The following is a 13,157-nucleotide window of genomic DNA, read 5'->3' on the forward strand; positions in this document are numbered from 1 at the left end:
GGTTTTATATGTGAAAGTAAAACATTTGCCCAAAAATGTTGACGCGGTGTTTGTAGTTTGTTTGTGTTTATTATTTGACTCATAGCGTTGTTGGTGTTGGCGTTTACCACGAGCTTGAGACTCTTCGTACGCACCAACCGCCGTTCTCGCCGGTACGTAGTGATCAGCTCGCTTTCGTTAGAAGGTTTTGTCATTCGAATTGCTGTTCTGACTTCCGAGTCTTCTACGCAACCCTCTACGATGCTCAAAATTACTTGCCACGGAAAATCAAGTTCATGCACCGCATTTATTTCTTGAAGCTTTTTATGGCAAAATGTTGTTAAATTATTACAATCTGAACTACGTGTATTTGTTAAGGCACAAAGGCGCGTAAATGGTGTTCCTATCACGGGAAATGAGCTAGTTAGAGCGCTCACTAGGTTCTGCCAGGTTCGAGATTTTGCTTTCCAGTGACAATAGTACTTTAATGCTCGGTTCATAAGAGATTCGCCAACCTTCAATATCATGTCTTCATCATTTATTAAATACCGTCTTTACAACTACATGCAATATCAAGCCACTCCTTCATGCTGTACGGCGAATCGTGGTCGTATCGGGTTAGTTTGAAATCAGGCAGTTTACTTACAAGTAAGTCTGATGCAATCGGCTGATTGACATTATTTTTTTGGCTCTCCAGCAACTTAAAAAGTCGGTCAATCACCTCTTGTTGCCGCTGCTTCATAGTGCAGGAAATTCACCGACCGAAAGCTCTGCCGGATGGCCTGTTCTCTTGCTGTTTATTTATTCTTGCTTGGCTGAAGCCGCTCTCCACAACTTTATCGGGTATGGTGTTAATATGCTCAACTTCCGCTGTCGCGCTTTCTTCAACTCCATCAACTTCACTATCTCTTTCACTCATTTCACTTTATTTCGCTGTTTTAGTTTTGCAAAATAGTTTTTATAGAAAAATTTTCAAATTTAGGCGTTTTGGATACTATCCCACTTCTGATGTTAGAATTACGAAATGTTGTTTCGGTTTTACTAGTTTTATTCAATAATACAGAGCGATCGGATCTTAATTGTGAACAGTTTACAACGAATGCCGGAGCACGAGTCTGTCATTTTAGGGAGATGGCGCCCGCACGCAAGTCGCTGACATAAACAGAAACTCCCCATCAGTGACGTAATCATGTCCACAGGGTGTTCTGTATGTTGCTGGTGCATGGTCATATACGCAACTCATATTTATACCCTCAAATTTCTACCTGTGGAATGGCGGGACGCAAATTAGCAGTCCTGGTTTCCGCAATTGACCGCGCGGTTTCCTAAATTGGACCATGCTTTTAACAGCAAATTAACAACAAAATAGTAAATTTTAGTTTTAGCAGTAAATTAATGCCGCCATTTTTGTATAAACCAAAGTTCGGCATTTCATACAGTGGATCATTTCTGAAGATTTGTGCTCGTCCACAAGCTTTCTAGGAGGTCGAAAAATGTGAGCATACGTGTTTTCCCAGCAAAACTCCGGTGTCTGTTCGGTCCAACTTGGGCAACTTGAAGAATTTATATATACATATTTCATAATCCGGGCAAACGTTGTTGCCATATAAATTATTTCCCGTTTCTGGATAAATTTTTAGTGTGCACAAAAAAGTAACTTACTTATTATAAAAAATAGGTTGTATATGCCAAATGTCCAAAGCACATCAACCCACAAAGTCCAACTTCCAAACCCCACCGGTAGTATCAAACCTTATCACTTAGAGATATGAAGTTACCGATTCTCAGACCCTACTGAATACGCATATAAAACAATTTTCTTTGAGCGGGATGAAAAAATGATTAAATTACTAAAATGGCTATAAAGAAATAGGGGTTGGTATAAAAACTGTAAATTTAGGGTTGTATGTATTTTTAATTCCAATAATATAAAAAATAAAAACAAAAAGAATTTATCCAAAATTTAAAAGTTAAGGGTGAACAACCCTTAATACTTAGGGGTATGAAATAGATGTTAGCCGACTTCTCAGACCTACCGGAATACGCATATAAAAATTTGGGTAAAAATCGGTAAAGCTGCTCGAGGAGTATGGTGCCCAAAACACTGCGACACGCAAATTTTATATATATAGATATGCGTGGTATATTACGCGGAATCCCGGTAACTGACAATCACTTTGCAGGGCAGTACGAGTGTATTTGTCGCATTACAGAAGTGCCTAAGACCCCTACAGTGCTCCAACCTGGGGTAATTACCCCGCAGGTAAAACGGAGATTCTAGGGGTAACACGGATGGCACAAAATAGTATTAAAATAGCAATAAACAAAATAATAGTAAATGGCGCCATTAAATATTATGTACCCTATATATTACTTTACTTAGCCATATAAACGTGCAATTTCTACATGGCCAGTATACTTCGTTCGAATTTGCGGGTTTTACTTATTTTAAATTAGGTAGGGGTAAACTCAATTACCATACTTGTTCACAGGGTAGTGACCTTGAAAGGTTAGGAACCACTGCCCTACAGCTTGGAATTTTTTTTACAACAAATCCTAAAGTACAAACATATGGTATATGACCATGTCGGATTAACTCGGGTCCGGATTACCGGGATTCCACTGTATATGTACAGTGTGTGAAGTTAAGCGTCTACCAGCTCTACAGTGTATAAAAGCACATAGTTGACAGGTGATAACTCCTAACTACATCTCTAGGAATCTATTAACCAAATTAATTACCAACTTTGAGCCTCAAAACACTATCATATACCGATTATAAACACCCAATATTGAATCGAATAAAATAATAATCGGCTCTCTGTTGCTTCTCTGTTGCTGTCTTCGTAAACTAGTATGTCACGAATGTAGTGCAATATCAAAAGATGATGGTTTTAGTAGATAAAAAGAAACAAAACCACATAGAATTGAGAGAATTCGATTCTGTTTGGTTTGACTAAAATTTTGCTCACGTGATGACCGACACCAAATATTAACACAAAGTAATGCATTAAAAATGCATTTTGGGGTTTTGAAGGCTAAATATATAAAAACATTCATCAAGTGACTAAACGGAATATATGTATATGAGAACTTTATGAAAGTACACATATGTGCCTACTAATCTTAATATATAAAATGAAACCCGTTTCGCGTTGTCACGCCATAACATGAAAACGGCTAGACCGATTTGGCTGATTTTTTTTTGTAGTTTTCTAATACTCTGTAGAAGGTGCTTACGGAAAAAAATATTAAGAAAATGACTCAGAAAGAAAGTTTTCTATTGTCCCCGTCTCCTCTTTGTGCGATGCTTCGTAGCTTCCCCCCCAAGCATAGAAGTGTGTAAGTGTGTACGTGCGGGTTGAAGTTGACCCGTTGATGTTTTTGTTTGGAGAAGGAAAGTCGCTTTCTCAGTCTGTCGCTTTCTATGCTTAAATCTTTGAAACTACGTAACGGATTTTGATGCGGTTTTTTACTTCCGTGCGAAGCCGGAGCGGATCGCTAGTAATTGATATAATATTTGTAAAATGTTTATACTTCATGTTTTTTTTTCTTCAACCACCTTTTAAACCTATTGTATCAGTTTGAGATATTGGCGATGATGAACTTGCTAATGGTGATGGTACATTTCCGAAAGACAAACTTATTAATGTAACATAAATTGTAAAGTTTCTTTTATTACATATATAATAGTACCTACTTATTATTATACTGATCAATAAAACAAATCAGACGTAATTATGCCCCAATAATTCCAAAATAATAAAAATATACACAATATGAATATAAGCTAAGTAGAGTTAAGTAAACACTTACTGTACGCTATACCCTCACAATATCGCTGAAACGATATTTTTACAAAACCATTGCAAATCAATGCAAGTATTTTTATTAGCCATAAATACGTAACAATTTACGCGCGTTTTTCCGCAAATACCATCTTTTATCCGTCACTCGTGAAAACAAGCAGTGACAACGAAAAAGAAATTGACTTTTCTCTTCCCACACGTCCCAACGTCTGCAAATTTAATTACTTTGGATGCGTTTCAAGTTCGCCCATGTTCTCTCTCGACGTTCGACGTCGTTCATTACACGAATTGTATTTTTATCGATGTATCGTATCCGGGTGACGTAAAACAGCCATCGGACGAGAAAATGGGAAACAATTTGGACATGTTTAATCTGTTGCATTAATTTATGTACATATGTTATATGACGTACCAGCTTTTTTTAACAATGTGGTTTTTTTGTGTCATGCAGGTAGAACAGCGAGATGTGCCTGGCATCGACAGCGCCTACCTGGCGATGGACACCGAGGAGGGCGTCGAGGTGGTGTGGAATGAAGTACAGTTCTCCGAGAGGAAGAACTTCAAGGCGCAAGAGGAGAAGATCCAGCTCGTCTTTGAGAATCTCACCCAACTCGAGCATCCGAACATTGTCAAGTTCCATCGCTACTGGACGGACACACACAACGATAAACCCAGAGTATGCTTGATAATATAACATTTTTGTGATGAAATTGTTTATTTGCTTATTTTATTTTTAGGTGATTTTCATAACGGAATATATGTCCTCTGGCTCACTGAAACAGTTCCTGAAGCGCACCAAACGCAACGTGAAACGACTTCCACTGCAAGCCTGGCGTCGATGGTGCACGCAAATTTTATCAGCTTTAAGGTAACCCACAAATCTCTTGTTGCGCACTTTTCCGCTCTTTGCGCCTGCTGTGTTTGTTTTCGATTAGATTTACAGCTCTCAAAATGGCCGTCGTGTGTCGTCGATGCTACCTGAATTGAATATTTTCTAGATTAAGTCGAGCCTTAAGTTAATATTAATATGTAAGCCGCACAAGTTACACTCGCATGACTGAGATACGAACGTGATTAGAAAAAAAACTAGATTTCGTTATATTGCACACCAGACAGTCATGCGGGTGATTTCTTTTGTTTTGTCAGGAGTGCGTCACGCACGCGTCGATGTCAGCGTAAAGGTAAGCGGCGCCGCCTGTCGGATAGTAAGCGCAAGTTACAAAGTTAAACGGAACGAACGGAGCGTTTCCAGCTGAACGAGCTCGGAGTCAGTCACTATGATCTGCAGTATGTTTTCTTTCCAGTTATTTGCATTCCTGTTCACCACCGATCATCCACGGAAATCTGACCTGTGATACCATATTTATTCAGCATAACGGGCTCGTCAAGATCGGATCAGGTAAACAAACCAACCACAGCAACCACTTTCTCTCTATATATATTATCATATCAACTTTATATTTATTTCACAAGCAAAACAAACGAATGCGTTGTGTAAATTAAAATGGAGTCGTGTTGCCGATTACATTTTCGATTTGTTTGGCTGATGACGGGGCGGATTTTCCGCGGCGATTGTTACGCGCGATGGCGGACTTCGAAAAATCAACATGGCCTCCGTTCATGCGCCAGCTTATTCATTAATTGCGAGTAGGGAAAATGTTGAATTTTGGAATAATCCGCCATCGAGCATACAGGAATCAAAACGGAACGCGTGATGTTAATTCATTTTGTTGCATTTGATGACGGATGGGGATTGGTATGTCAACAGCCGGCATTTGTAATGCGACAGGATGGATATTCTGTAAAACATGGCGTCTTCCTGCTTGAATCTTAACAATTTTCGACTACTTTTGTAAACTTTTATTGCAAAGGTGTTTTTTATGGTGTAATTTATTAGGAAGTCGAAAATTGTCGACAATCGTTGTGGTTAAAGACGCACGCCATCAGCCGCCTTGCAGCGTCCACTCTGCGATCACTCGGAAAATACTAAACCAACTCTTTCGTTTCTTCTTTCTCTAGTTGCCCCCGATTCGATACATCATCATGTAAAAACGTGTCAGGAAAACATCAAAAACATGCATTTTTGTGCACCTGAATATGGCAGTAAGTACTTAATTATCATTTGAGGCGTTTTACTCAATCAATTTTAGGTTATTGTAGGTTATGTTAGAATAGCTATCAGAGATATCAATTAGGTAGATTATAGTAAATAGTTTTAATCAGAATAGAAAGTTGTTTTTTTTTTTTTTTTGGTAAATGCCTCAAATCTAGACGATAAATGCCATATCATCGATGACCTGCCATTTTGTTTGTGTGTTACCTCTCGCGTACGTATAGCAATCATGGGTCCCGCCATCGACATCTACTCGTTTGGTATGTGCGCGCTGGAAATGGCCGCACTGGAAATCCAAGGCAATGGGGACTCCGGTAATCTCGTCACCGACGAGAACATCAATCGAACCATCGACTCGCTGGACGACACCCATCAGAAGGACTTCATCCGGCTCTGTCTCAACAAGAACCCGACGAAGCGGCCTACCGCGCGCGAGCTACTCTTTCATCCGCTACTCTTTGAGGTGCACAGTTTGAAACTCCTCGCGGCGCATTGCATTAGTTAAAAGTGCTGGTAAGATAAGATACATTTTGATACATTCTGTATAATGGTGACTTCAATTGTTAATTGATGATTTTTAGCTAACATATCTGAAACAGTGTCAGATGAGTCCTTGCAGAAATTTTATGGTTCTGAAACTGTGATAGCCGAGATCAATACAAGAATCAGCATCATCCGCCCGTGCAGACGCGCGTTGTGGACGTGCCCGTCAGCGAAAAGCTGGAGAAATTCATCGAGGATGTCAAGTAATTACAGTAGATACAATTTTTGATTGAATTTTGTGTGTTATAATGTTTTATGGATTTTATAGAAATGGAATATATCCACTGACTGCATTTGGTGCTAAACAACCCCTCCGGCGCGATCGAGGGCGATATCGCCGGAAATGGCAGTGTCGGAGAAATCCGTTACGCCGGAACCGATGGACGTCGAGGCGCGCAAGATCGTCACAATGATCTGCCTGAAAAGCGCGTCGACGTCAAGACGACGAAGAGAGGAGAACGAGGAGACGACGGTAAACACTTTCCACCAACGCAAAGCAAAACACACTGGACTAATTAAATGTGTTGTGTGCTCTTTTCAGTTAACTATTGTACTCAGGATGGACGACAAAATGAACAGGGAGCTGACGACAACGCTGTCGACGACCGATACACCGGCGGCGCTTGCGCACGACCTAGTGCATTATGGTTTCATCAATGAAGTAAGTAAACATCTAAATTAAGTTTTATTCGTTTTATTTAATATATCTCTTTTTTAAGTCCGATCAAGTAAAAGTGTCGACCGCAATCGAAGAGTCCATATTAAACGGCTCGGGTCACAGCAGTCCGACGCATAACTTCTCCTACCTGCCCGCCGGAGCGGCGGCGGCGGCGACGGTGGCCGCTGCTGTCGCCGCACAACAACAGCCGCCGCCGCCGCTGTGTCAATTGTCTTCGACGCCGTCGTCGCTGGTAACGGCCGTCACATCGACGCCTACGCAAGTGCCCATGCACTCCACTGGTTAGTAGATACTGCCACTTACTCCTTTTATAATTATTACTATCCCGTTTTTAAATAACGATAAGTTACGCCACAGACAGTGTCTCGAAACAAACTAATTCGAAGTAGAGGCGGCGCGCATCACGTCCGTTGTTCGCCAACATTCAGGCTCATCTAACATCTTAAAACCTAAACTAGATTTGTATCTATTGTCATCAAGTTCTTCGAATTTAGCAGTCGCATTGCAAGCTATTATGAATGAATAGACTACGAATTTATCGATTTAATCCTAGCGTTTTGTGATGACCTGAGGTTGCGCACCGCGAACATCAATAAAATGATTGCCGCACTAAAATAAGGACGACTTCGTGACGAGAAGGATATCCTCCGACACTCACACACACACACTGAGAGGCTGGGTACTCTATTCTCTGATAGAAGACTTTTTTAGGATCGAAGACTGTAATAAAAATTATTAAAAATGCTGGACATTGATAGAATAGGTGTGCTAGTCATGTGACCATACGTTTATCTGTGATCAGAGCTCCAATGACACTGGACTGTTTTATTAAATTTATCAATAGGTATCATATTATGTATGTGATCTGTAATATCATCGTATAATTTTTTTTCTTTCGAAATCGAGTTGTGGGAATTGATAAGAGAATCTGCAAGATCGAGTCCCGGACAAACGGAGATGGACTGTAAGGAATGTAAATAATAGAGTAAGATTTGCCGCATTTGCAAATACTTATTTTCAAGCTTAAATCATAATCATCAAACATAAAATCAAGCTTTCTAAGGTCAAATGTAAACATTTTTTTTCAAATACTTTCTCTATATTCATCAGATTCTTGTTTCTATGCTAGTAATTTATTTGATGATGATAATGATTTAGGATTGAAAATAAATGGTCGTTTTGAGGAAAAACAGCTTCGTTTATACTAAGAATTAAAACAAAAGAAACACATGGTAGAAAGTTGATAATTGAAAATTATAAAAAAATACTCGTGTTGCAAACGTATTATGATTTGCCCCTTTGAGACTGATGTAATTTTTAATTAATCTAAGCGTTAGATAAAATGAGAAATGAATTAGCTAAAGAAAAAAAAAAACGACTAAAGTCTAAACTAAAACAAAAAAATTGTAATGCTAGGCATACAGAACAATAGTTTCGAGTGCGAGTGGCGGCGATCAGCGCGAATTTTCTTTTGTAGTCCACGACCAAAATTGCGAATTTGCGAACTAGATTTGTGGCTTGTGTTGCTTGGTTTTATCGATGATTTTTTTTTGCGGTGGCTTTCGGAGGAGAGTGGAATGTGGAACATCTGTTGGCTGTTGGCTGCGAGGTACCCTCTAACGTTGGCAAAACAGGGAATTTATTAATCGTCTTTATCAGTAATAATTAGTCAAAACGACAACCGAATCAGTCCTATCAATTTAAAAAACAACTTAATCTAAAAATTCATGCTAGACACAATTAAAATTTGATATTGTATTTAATTAGGCCTAAGTCTATTTGTTCGGAAGTTGTTTTAAAAAAAATCTATTAAATTATTTGTTATATGAAAGAAATTGTGAATATGAGCGGATCACAAGCAGTTGTTGGCGATACGATGAGACGATTACAGAGTGTCGAAGATGTAGTTATTGATAAGAGAATGCGCTGGTATGCAATATTGTACATATTGATAGGAATCGTACACGTAAGACACGCAAGAGTGAAACTAATTTTTTACTGAATGAATTACATCACATGCGGTCAGCGCGTAATCAAAGACACGTGCACAACGCATCAATACTTAATGAATAAAGAGCTATTATTATTTCTATTTGCTAAATGTGAATTGTAATGTTTGATTTGCGAAAGTGTTATGTATGCGAGGATTATTTTACGCTTGTGCATGTGTCTGCGAATTCATTTTGTACGAAGTCGTAGGCGGAAGCGTTGTGACATATAGACAAGGACTGTTGGAATTGGGATTGTTAGAGGACCTCCCGTGTGATATTACGCTCAAAAACAAAACAAAAAACAGAATGAAAATGGCATGCAAAAAGTCGGGTCGCTTCAGTTTGTTCATGTATATTATATATAGTCAATAACATATAAGTGCGTTCATTCAGAATCGATTTACCTTCTTTTGTTTTAATTTAATCGTGTTATGTTCCATTGTAATCCCAATAATTAAAAGGCATATATTTAATGCAGCAGACGGAGCAAATGCGAGGCATTAACACTTTGCGACGATGCAACACAAAGAGGCCAGGCGCGACATCGAACTGCGTTTCGTTCAGAGTTGTTATTTAGTCTATTTTTTATTACGAAAAAAAAAAACACGAAAAAAACTAAACAAAAACACGTACGAATAGAATCTATCTTTATCCCCCGTTTTTATTGCAGCAAGCTTTATATCTTTAATCGAACTACACTGTGCCCATTACTAAGTAAAAGTTAGAGTTACAATGTATTTATAAAACTCGAAGCGAGATTGTGAAGTCGAAGTCTTTTAACAAATGCATCTGCAAATACAAACACATGATCTTCCTCAACTTTTGGAACAACTGACAACAAATATTTGCTTTGATTTGTTATCTCGAACACGGATGTATAAGAAGCAGGAGATTAAAATGTATATTTAAGTTGTGTTTAACTTTTTCCCGAATTGTAACTATTGTTTTGCTTCTCTGGGTTTTCTTGTTTTGATTGGTTGTTCCATGTAACTAAAGAAATACAACATCAGACAACATAGACTCCCTCACATTGAGCGGTACAGTTGACGAATTTACAAACTTTCAGCAAATATTTTCGTTCCGAGAAATAATTGACACAATAAATTCTGTAATGAAATGCTATGAGACTTGCATTTATGCTTCTGCCAAAATACGAAATGTTGCTGTCGTTTTTCTTTGTGGAAATATCGGAAATTAATACACACATATTGTAACCATTTATGCAAGATGGCGAACGGAGGTGATTATTTTGTATCTTTTGGATGAACTGTAGGAAGTAAAGCAGACGCCCTAATTCAAATCAAAAGCGTTGCAGGAATTCTTGAAATCATTGCACCATGGACAAAACTTGTGAAGAACTATTTTCATGTTTCTATCCTAAACACTACTCGTAAAGAAAAAATTCACTGAACTTGTATCTGCTAACGGTATAAACGATTGAAATGGACAATCATTTATTTTATTCACGCGTTAGTGGCGCGTTTCAGGCGTTTCAGATAAAATTCGAGATGCCCTCGAAGCGAAACATGTATAACTCCAACCAAATCTTTGTAATTTAATCACGTTTCATTTTGTAATAAATGTATAGTACCTATGTAGTATACAATTATTACTGATGCAACGATGCTCCAGACTTTTAAATTGAGTTTATCATAGCTTCGGAGATAACATTTTTCCAATCTGCCACAGCAGAAATTGAATTTATCTTGCTCTTGAGTCACAGTGAAAACGGTTGGGGATAAAGGCATAGCAAGTCAGTGCAGTGTTTGTCAAACCAGTAGGTGTGCTGACAAGGCTTTTAATGAATCGAAATAGCTATTCACATCAGGTTTTGACAAACACTTGCATTGGCTTGCAATTGGCTTTGTTCTAACAAAATATCGTTTAACTATGATAAATTGTGCGGAAATAGCAATCAATTTGTTTTCTTTGATTATTGCTTTTCGATAATGCAATCGAGACATATTGCAAGAAATATAACATTGATAAATATTGATTCATTCAAAAATTTGAATACTAATATTGATACCGATATTTCACTCCCATGCTAGCCAGCTAATATATTGTCAAGGACCGGTGCTATCCCTAAATGCGTTGCGTCCGGTGACCGACTGGGGGAATTATTGTATCACCTCGCTTCGCAAGTTCAATTATGTGTGCGTAATATCATAATGTAGTGCTAAAAACTCTTCTCTTGATAGAAGCAAAATCAAATGTAATTTCATCCTAATAGCTGTCAAGTAATTAACAAGCAATTAAAGTTACGCGGCTGAATAATAAGCCAATTACCAGCCACCATTAGACTGGACTAATTGTATTCAAAGCAGTGCAACGAAAAAATGTAACTACGAGTATGTACGATATGTCGATCGTGTTACGGAACGCAGCTTTGATGCACTTACAGCATCTGAATGATATTACCATATACGAGTATAGGTAATGCATTTCCATTTACAGGCGATTTTTCAAACGGTTAGGATTATTCAATTTTATTTAACTAATTACGCGAAATATTAGTCTCGTACTAAAACAAATGCATCTTTATAATCGTTTTAGCCTCAGAGGTTGGTTTTTCTTGAATTTATTTTTGAAATTTCAGTGAAATGACTACAATCTATAAATCAAGGAACTGCAAGAAAATGTGTTTTTATATATTAAGATAAGGTTTCCTGTTTTGACGACATGATGATGAAAATATCTTTAAACAAAGCAAATTACGAAACAACAATATACCTACTATGGAACAATAGTAGGATTCTATAATCAAATTGCAATCTAATTTAAGAATGAATTTTATATTCCATACGTGTTATTTCAGCTTGAAAGAAAAGTGCGACCCATTGGCCGACTTGTTACGACTTGGTCGATATGACAAGCGAGTACCTCCACCCGTCAATGGTAGGTGAATTATATTAATAGATGGAAAACTAAAATTCTACTCCGGGTGGTTGCCCGACACGAATTTCGTTAGTGATGATTATGCAGAGTCATCTCCTCATGGTAACTTGGAATTGACCATTTCTCCGAATGGAACTGTCAATTTTCTCATGGGGTAATAAAGTTTAAGTTTATCGTTTAAATTACTTTTAACGTTAAATTGCTATCACCGTAATATTCATATTTATGTTTCAGGCAACATCTCAACTTATCTTGCTTAAACATCATTAATACATTTCCAATGGGCGATCCGATCAACTCGTTCAAGATGAAAAGCCGTAAGTACTGAAAAATCTATCATTGCGTATAAAAAACATAATGAACAGGCTAGTTTTCATAACTCATACGGAGTTTTGAAATACATTTGATTTTGGAAAAACTTGATTCATTTTCACTTTAATATTTCGCAACATTTCGCAAAGAATGAAGCGCAACTTAAAGCAAATTAAGTGTTGTGAAGACATTATGACGAGATTTTCTCTTTTATACATAATACAGAAAGAATAATTGATGCCGAAAATGAAAAATCATGAAACAGAAAAAATGACTTTTTTGTAAATAAATAAATTAGTTCATTTAATTTAAATAAACACAGATCTAACAACATTCCTCTTTCATAACAGACTAAGTATAGTCTCTGTCATTAATTTATTGTTTATATGTATATATAAATATATTTATTGATTAAATTAACGAGAAACATGTTTAACTCACACAAAATTGTAATCTAAAAATCACGTTAATTTAATCAATAAATATATTTATATATAGTAATGCTTTTTGGTTCGAGTGGTAAATGATGGTAAAAGCCCAAGTAAAACATAAACTTATTTATTTACGTTTAATATGATGACTTGAACTACACCGACGGCAATAGTGCAAGTATAACAAGTAGTGATTGCTCTGAGGCTAAATTATGAACTTCCCGTTACATGCAGCATCAAATCTACTTATACATAGTATAAAAACTGCTTACAATGCAGAAACTTAATATAAATGAAAAACAGAGTGCGCTTAATATAATTGAACTAACAGACCGGGCCACGCGTTGCTTATTGATCTGAAAAGGAATTGAAAGAAAAAAAATTAACACAAATTTTCATAAC

General features: G+C 37.3%; 1 protein-coding gene and 1 pseudogene across 5 annotated transcripts in view; one reads left to right on the forward strand and one right to left on the reverse strand.

The window, feature by feature from the left end:
• Positions 1–13,157, reverse strand: part of LOC135791002 (glutamate-gated chloride channel-like) — a 35,242-nt gene that overhangs the window by 11,469 nt on the left and 10,616 nt on the right. The gene's annotated exons all lie outside the window — the stretch shown is intronic.
• LOC135790682 (nuclear receptor-binding protein homolog) lies at positions 4,216–7,723 on the forward strand (annotated as a pseudogene).

Source organism: Atheta coriaria, unplaced genomic scaffold (assembly GCF_025399875.1).
Source record: "Atheta coriaria isolate IRGN ID8LTWV9N9 unplaced genomic scaffold, Caltech_Dcor_3.1 hic_scaffold_4_pilon, whole genome shotgun sequence".
Classification (NCBI taxonomy): Eukaryota; Metazoa; Arthropoda; class Insecta; order Coleoptera; family Staphylinidae; genus Dalotia; species Dalotia coriaria.